This window comes from Globicephala melas, chromosome X (assembly GCF_963455315.2).
Source record: "Globicephala melas chromosome X, mGloMel1.2, whole genome shotgun sequence".
NCBI classification, from domain to species: Eukaryota; Metazoa; Chordata; class Mammalia; order Artiodactyla; family Delphinidae; genus Globicephala; species Globicephala melas.
In genome coordinates this window covers 67,629,486-67,638,186 of record NC_083335.1, presented here as the reverse complement: position 1 = coordinate 67,638,186, position 8,701 = coordinate 67,629,486, and positions in this window count along the sequence as shown.

The following is an 8,701-nucleotide window of genomic DNA, read 5'->3' as shown; positions in this document are numbered from 1 at the left end:
AGTGTATAGGAATGCCAGAGATTTCTGTGCATTAAGTTTGAATCCTGCTACTTTACCAAATTCATTGATTAGCTCTACAAGTTTTCTGGTAGCATCTTTAGGATTCTCTAGGCATAGTGTCATGTCATCTGCAAAAAGTGACAGCTTTACTTCTTCTTTTCCAATTTGGATTCCTTTTATTTCTTTTTCTTCTCTGATTTCTGTTGCTAAAACTTCCAAAACTATGTTGAATAACAGTCATGAGGCTGGACAACCTTGTCTTGATCCTGATCTTACAGGAAATGGTTTCAGTTTTTCACCATTGAGACCGATGTTGCCTGTGTGTTTGTCATATATGGCCTTTATTATGTTGAGCTAAGTTCCCTCTATGCCTACTTTCTGCAGGGTTTTTATCATAAATGGGTATTGAATTTTGTTGAAAGCTTTCTCTGCATCTATTGAGATGATCATAAGGTTTTTCTCCTTCAATTTGTTAATGTGGTTTGTCACAATGATTCATTTGCGTATATTGAAGAATTTGCATCCCTGGGATAAACCCCACTTGATCATGATGTATGATCCTTTTACTGTGCTGTTGGATTCTGTTTGCTAGTATTTTGTTGAGGATTTTTGCATCTATGTTCGTGAGTGATATTCGCCTATAGTTTTCTTTCTTTGTGACATCTTTGTCTGCTTTTGGTATCAGGGTGATGCTGGCCTCATAGAACGAGTTTGGGAGTGTTCCTCCCTCTGCTGTATTTTGGAAGAGTTTGAGAAGGTGTTAGCTCTTCTCTAAATGTTTGATAGAATTCGCCTGTGAAGGCATCTGGTCCTGGGCTTTTGTTTTTTGGAAGATTTTAAATCACAGTCTCAATTTCAGTGCTTGTGATTGGTCTGTTTATATTTTCTATTTCTTTCTGGTTCAGTCTCGGAAGGTTGTGCTTTTGTTAGAATTTGTCCATTTCTTCCAGGTTGTCCATTTTATTAGCGTATAGTTCCTTGTAGTAATCTCTCATGATCCTTTGTATTTCTGCACTGTCAGTTGTTACTTCTCCTTTTTCATTTCTAATTCTATTGATTTGAGTCTTCTCCCTTTTTTTCTTGATGAGTCTGGCTAATGGTTTATCAATTTTGTTTATATTCTTAAAGAACCAGCTTTTACTTTTATTAATCTTTGCTATCGTTTCCTTCATTTGTTTTTCATTTTTTTCTGATCTGATCTTTATGATTTGTTTCCTTCTGCTAACTTTGGGGTTTTTTGTTCTTCTTTCTCTAACTGCTTTAGGTGTAAGGTAGGTTATTTATTTGAGATGTTTCTTGTTTCTTGAGGTAGGATTGTATTGCTTTAAACTTCTCTCTTAAAGCTGCCTTTATTGCATCCCATAGGTTTTGGGTTGTCATGTTTTCATTGTCATTTGTTTCTAGGTATTTTTTAATTTCCTCTTTGATTTCTTCAGTGATCCCTTGGTTATTTATTAGTGTGTTGTTTAGCCTCCATGTGTTTGTATTTTTTACAGATTTTTTTCCTGTAGTTGATATCTAGTCTCATAGTGTTGTGGTCTGAAAAGATACTTAATATGATTTCAATTTTCTTAAATTTACCAAGGCTTGATTTGTCACCCAAGAGATGATCTACCCTGGAGAATGTTCCATGAGCACTTGAGAAGAAAGTGTATTCTGTTGTTTTTGGATGGAATGTCCTATAAATATCAATTAAGTCCATCTTGTTAAATGTATCATTTAAAGCTTGTGTTTCCTTATTTATTTTCATTTTGGATGATCTGTCCATTGCTGAAAGTGGGGTGTTAAAGTCCCCTACTATGATTGTGTTACTGTGAATTTCGCCTTCTATCGTTGTTAGCATTTGCCTTATGTATTGAGGTGCTCCTTTGTTGGGTGCATAAATATTTACAATTGTTATATCTTCTTCTTGGATTGATCCCTTGATCATCATGTAGTGTCCTTCGTTGTCTCTTGTAATAGTCTTTATTTTAGAGTCTATTTTATCTGATATGAGAATTGTTACTGCAGCTTTCTCTTGATTTCCATTTGCATGGAATATCTTTTTCCAGCCACTCACATTCCATCTGTATGTGTCCCTATGTCTGAAGTGGGTCTCTTGTCAAAGCATCTACACGGGTCTTGTTTTTGTATCCATTCAGCCAGTCTACGTCTTTTGGCTGGAGCATTTAATCCATTTACATTTAAGATAGTTATCAATATGTATGTTCCTATTACCATTTTCTTAATTGCTTTGGGTTTGTTATTGTAGGTCTTTTCCTTCTCGGTGTTTCTTACATAGAGAAGTTCCTTTAGCATTTGTTTTAAAGCTGGTTTGGTGTGCTGAATTCTCTTAGCTTTTTCTTGTCTCTAAAGGTTTTAATTTCTCTGTCGCATCTGAATGAGATCCTTCCTGGGTAGAGTATTCTTGGTTTTAGGTTTTTCCCTGTCAACACTTTAAATATGTCTTCCCACTCTCTTCTGGCTTGCAGAGTTTCTGCTGAAAGATCAGCTGTTAACTTTATGGGGATTCCATTGTATGTTTTTTGTTGTTTTTCCCTTGCTGCTTTTAATATTTTTTCTTTGTATTTAATTTTTGATAGCTTGATTAATATGTGTTTTGGCTTGTTTGTCCTTGGATTTATCCTGTATGGGACTCTCTGCACTTCCTGGATTTGATTATTTCTTTTCCCATATAAGGGAAGTTTTCAACTATGATCTCTTCAAATGTTTTCTCAGACCCTTTCTTTATCTCTTCTTCTTCTGGGACCCCTATACTTCGAATGTTGGTGTGTTTAATATTCTCCCAGAAGTCTCTGAGTCTGTCCTCAATTCGTTTCATTCTTTTTTCTTTATTCTGCTCTGCGGTAGTTATTTCCACTATTTTATCTTCCAGGTCACTTATCCGTTCTTCTGCCTCCATTATTCTGCTATTGATTCCTTCTAGAGAATTTTTAATTCCATTTACGTGTTGTTCATCATTGTTAGTTTGCTCTTTAGTTCTTCTAGGTCCTTGTTAACTGTTTCTTATATTTTCTCCATTCTATTTCCAAGATTTTGGATCATCTTTACTATCATTAATCTGAATTCTTCTTCAGGTAGACTGCCTATTTCCTCTTTATTTTTTTGGTTTGGTGGTTTTTTACCTTGCTCCTTCATCTGCTGTGTGTTTCTCTGTCTTCTCATTTTGCTTAACTTACTGTGCTTGGGGTCTCCTTTTCGCAGGCTGCAAGTTCATAGTTCCTGCTGTTTTTCGTGTCTGCCCCCAGTGGCTAAGGTTGGTTCAGTGGGTTGTGTAGGCTACCTGCTGGAGGGGACTAGTACCTGTGTTCTGGTGGATGAGGCTGGATCTTGTCTTTCCGGTGGCAGGACCGCATCTGTTGGTGTGTCTTTGACTGTATTTTGATTTTAGGCAGTGTCTCTGCTAGTGGGTGAGGTTGTGTTCCTGTCCTGCTAGTTGTTTGCCACAGGGTGTCCAGCACTGTAGCTTGCTGGTTGTCGAGTGGAGTTGGTCTTAGTGTTGAGATGGAGATCTCTGGGAGTGATTTCGCCATTTGATATTACGTGGGACCAGGAGGTCTCTGGTCGACCAATGTCCTGAACTCAGCTCTCCTGCCTGAGAGGCGCAGGCCTGACACCCAGCCAGAGCACAGAGACCCTGTCAGCCACACGGCCAGGTGCCTGGGGAGTTTCTTGCCTTTTGGGAAATCTGAGTTCTTCTGCCAGCATTCAGTATGTGTTCTGTAGGAGTTGTTCCACATGTAGATGTATTTCTGATGTATTTGTGGAGAGGAAGGTGATCTCCACGTCTTCCTCCTCAGCCATCTTGAAGGTCTCCCTACATTTAATATTATTATCAATATAGTTTTGTTTACATTTGCCATTTTAATTTTTCATTTCTTGTTTCACGTCTTTATCCTCCATTCCTCTTTTACTGCATTCCTTCATATTAAGTGCATATTTTCTAATGCAGCATTTTAATTTTTAAATGATTTTTACACTACTATTTTGAGTTATTAGTTGTTGCTCTCAGGCTTAACATACATAAATTTATCAGAATCAGCTTCAGATTTATACTAACTTAGTTCCAGTGACATGTAGAAATGTTACTCCTATTATAAATGTTACTCCTATATACAGTTGATTGTTATTATTCATGGATTCCATATTTACAAATTCGCTTACTTGCTAAAATTTATTTGTAACCTTAAAATTAATACATTTCTGATTTCCTTCGTTTGTTCCTGTGGATTAGAGTTTCTATCTTGAGTCTTTTCCTTAGTCCAATATAGCCTTGACTCTACCCACTTCCTCTCTGGTAAATATATTACTTGTCTATATGTTACATCCACAACAATACAATATATTATATACATATTGTTTTATATAATTGGTTTTTAAATCAGTTAAGAAAGGAGAAGAAATGAGCATTTTTACTGTCTTTTATAATTGCATAATTACAGTTACCAGTTGTTATGTGTTGAATTATGTCCTGTAAAGAGATATGTTGGAGTCCTAATCCCCAGTATCTCAAAATGTGAGTTATTTGGGGTGGAGTTATTACAGATATAATTAGTTAAGATGCAGTCATACTGAAGAAAGGTGGACCATTCATCCAATATAACTGGCATTGAAACCAAGCCGGACCCTGTGGGGCTCCTAGTCATGGAAGCCTTTCAGACAGTTGCTAATCAGGGAAAGGAGGGGATGCAAAGACAAGGGAGAAGCAGCCAAGAAACAATAGTGCAGCCTTGGAGCAGGGTCCTGGTTCCACCTCAAGGGATACATGTAACAATAGCCTTGAGCTCTTTACAGAACTAAAACCCTCAACAAAGCAAGATCTTAGCATTCTTCATTCGAGAGATTACAGAAGATAACCTCAGGAAGCTAATCAAGAGACCACCTGAGGCCAGATTAAAGGCCCTGCACACACTCTAATCCTTATCAACAACCCCACCTTGAACCACTGCTATAAAACTCCTCATCAAAGCCTCCCAGGTTGGGCCATATAGTTTTGGGGGGCAGGAGCCCTCTGTGTCCCCCTTTGTCTGACAAAGCAATAAAGCTATTCTTTTCTACTTCACCCCAAACTCCATCTCCAAGATTCGATTCAGCACCGGTGCACAGAGGCTGAGCTTTCAGCATCAGTATCCTTATAAGAAGAGAGAAATTTGGACACAGATACAAAGAGGGAACACAGCCATGTGAAAATGGAGGCAGAAATTGGAGTAATGCTGCCACATGCCAAGGAATGCCTAGAACTACCAGAAACTGGAAAAGGCAAGGAAGTCTGGAGGCTTCAGGGGGAGCATGGCCCTGCCAATATCTTGAATTCAGACTTCTAGCCTACAGAAATGTGAGACAATAAATTTGTTTTTTTTAAGCCATCCAGTTTATGGTACTGATGCCAAAATCTCAGCCTCTGTTCACCAGTGCTGAATCGAATCTCAGAGACAGAGTTTTGGGTGAAGTAGAAAAGAATAGTTTTATTGCAAAGGAGGACACAGCAGACTTCTGCCCCAAAATACTATATGTCCCAACCCAAGAGGATTTGATGAGGAGTTTTATAGTATTAGTGCAAGAGCAGGGTTGCTGACAAGATTAGGGTGTGTGCAGGGCCTGCAGTCCTCTAATCTGGTCTCTGGTGATCTTCTTGATGAGCTTCTCTGGTTCCCTGCCAGAGGTGGTTTCTTGGCTGTTCCTCCCTTGATTAGCAACTGTTCGAATCTGCCCTTTGGAACTCAGGAAAGGTCATGGAGGCTGGAGTCTGTTCCCTACAAACAAGAAATAGGGGACAGAAAGGATTCTGTGCCCAGAAGCCCCACAGGGTCCTGCTTGGTGTCAGTACTTTGATATAGCAAACTAGATCTCTCTCTCTTTTATTTTTTATTTGAGTTATTGTACTTTTCAACTCCAAAATTTCCATTTGGTTATTTTCAATAATTTCTCTCTCTTTACAGATACACTTTATTAATATGACATTATTGTCAGATTTTTTTTTTACTTCTTCATTCATAATTTTGTTTTCTTTGAACATCTATATAATGGCTCCTTTGAAGTCTTTGCCTATTAAATCTGACATCTGCTTATTGTCACAGGTAGTTTCTGTTGCTTGATTTTTTTTCTGGTGTGTGGATCATTCTTTCCTGTTTCCTTACATATCTCATACTTTTTGCTGTAAACTGGATATTTTAGATATCCTGTTGTAGCAATTCTGGGTACTGGTCTCCCCACCCCCGCCCCAGGGCTTATTTAAGATATTTGCTTGTTTAATTGTTTAGTCACTGACTGGATTATTTTAGTGAAGGCTACTGCCCCTACACTCCTAGTACGAAGCCTATGATTTTCCCCAGAGTGCATAGCCCTAGGATGCCCACAGACATTCTGGGTTTTGGCAGGGCTCTCTTTGTCTCTTCTACTGACCACTCCCAGCTGTTAAGTTCCACTAATTGTCAGCTGATTGTTCTGTTGTTTTCAACAATCCTGTATGGCATAAATTGTTCCACAAATTGATCCAATCAAATCTGGGCTCCTTTGAAGGGATAGTTTCCTAGATCACAGTTTGTGATTTGTTATGATCCAGGAGGGCTTTTCCCAGCTGCTTTTGTCCTCATTTCTCTCTAGTAAGCTAGCCTGTCTAGCTAGCTAGTCTTAGCCTATATCTCTAATGAATCTATCATTCTCCTAACAATTACCCTTTACCACAACCTCCACTGTTTTTGAGAGTGCACTTATGCTTGAACTTCTCCACACTCTGTTGCAAATAAAGTTCATTCCTTTGGGGAGGGATTCAGAGGTCTTTGTTCTGTGGCCTGATTCTCCCCCAGGGCAGTCTCCGAGCCACAGCACTAGTGCTGCAGTGAGAGACAATGGCACACTTCTGAATGACACCCCCACTTTAGGAGCCGAGTGCTCAGTGGAGGGAAAGGCAGCGTTCCAGATCTCCTTGGCTCACCTCTCTTGACGTGGTACCCCTGTCCCACAAGCCAGGTCAAAGAATGATCATGGCCCTAGTATTCTCAGTGGTGCTGCACCCTACTTAGAGCCTCTATCCCGTAAGTGGAAGAAGGGAGGCCCCACCTGTCAGACTCACTGACCTGGAAATTAGCCTCACCAACAGGTAGCTGGGCTCATAATTAAGAAATGTGGATGTCTTGCTCTTCCCGGGAAGATAACCCTTCAACCAGGAGCTGAGGAAGAGGGAGCCCTGTGTTCCTGGCTGCAACACTATGGAGTGGAGTTTCTATCTTGATGCGCTGGGAGGGAGGAGTGAGTGAATCTTGTTTCAAGTACCCCAGGGTCTCACTCTTCTTATAGAAATTTAGCAGATTTTCTTGAATAAATATTTTTCATTTGCTGTATACCTTGAAGACCATGTCTGGCGACTTTATTTTTTTTTTAGTAGACTTTATTTTTAGAGCAGTTTTAAGGTCATGGCAAAATTGAGAGTAAGATACAGAGGTTTCTCATATACCCTCTGCACCCACACATGCATAGCCTCCCCCATTATCAACAGCCCCCGCCAGAGTTATACATTTGTTACAATTGATGAACCTATATTGACACATCATAATCATCCAATCCATAGTTTACATTAGGATTCACTCTTGCTGTATAGTCTATGGGTTTGGACAAATGTATAGTGACATGAATCCATCACTCTAGCATCATACAGAGTATTTTCACTGCTATAAAAATCCTGTTCTCTACCTATGCATCCTCTCTCTAACCCTCTGCCCCAGCCCCTTGGCAACCACTGATCTTTTTACTGTCTCCATAGTTTTGCCTTCTCCAGAATGGCATATAGTTGGAATTATACAATATGTAGCCTTTTCAGATTGGCTTCTTTCACTTTGTAATATGCATTTAAGGTTCCTTCATGAATTTTTTTATTGGAGTATAATTGCTTTACAGTGGTGTGTTACTTTCTGCTTCATAACAAAGTGAATCAGTTATACATATACATATATTCCCATATCTCTTCCTTCTTGCGTCTCCCTCCCTCCCACCCTCCCTATCCGACCCCTCCAGGCGGTCACAAAGCACCGAGATGATCTCCCTGTGCTATGTGGCTGCTTCCCACTAGCTGTCCACCTTATGTTTAGTACGGTATGTATGTCCATGCCTCTCTCTCGCTTTGTCACAGCTTACCTTTCCCACTCCCAATATCCTCAAGTCCGTTCTCTAGTAGGTCTGTGTCTTTATTCCTGTCATACCCCTAGGTTCTTCATGACATTTTTTCCCTTAAATTCCATATATATGTGTTAGCTTACAGTATTTGTCTTTCTCTTTCTGACTTACTTCACTCTGTATGACAGACTCTAGGTCTATCCACCTCATTACAAATAGCTCAATTTCGTTGCTTTTTATGGCTGAGTAATATTCCATTGTATATATGTGCCACATCTTCTTTATCCATTCATGTGATGATGGACACTTAGGTTGTTTCCATCTCCGGGCTATTGTAAATAGAGCTGCAATGAACATTTTGCTACATGACTCTTTTTGAATTATGGTTTTCTTAGGGTATATGCCCAGTAGTGGAATTGCTGGGTCATATGGTAGTTCTATTTTTAGTTTTTCAAGGAACCTCCATACTGTTCTCCAGAGTGGCTGTACCAATTCACATTCCTACCAGCAGTGCAAGAGTGTTCCCTTTTCTCCACACCCTCTCCAGCATTTATTGTTTCTACATTTTTTGATGATGGCCATTCTGACTGGT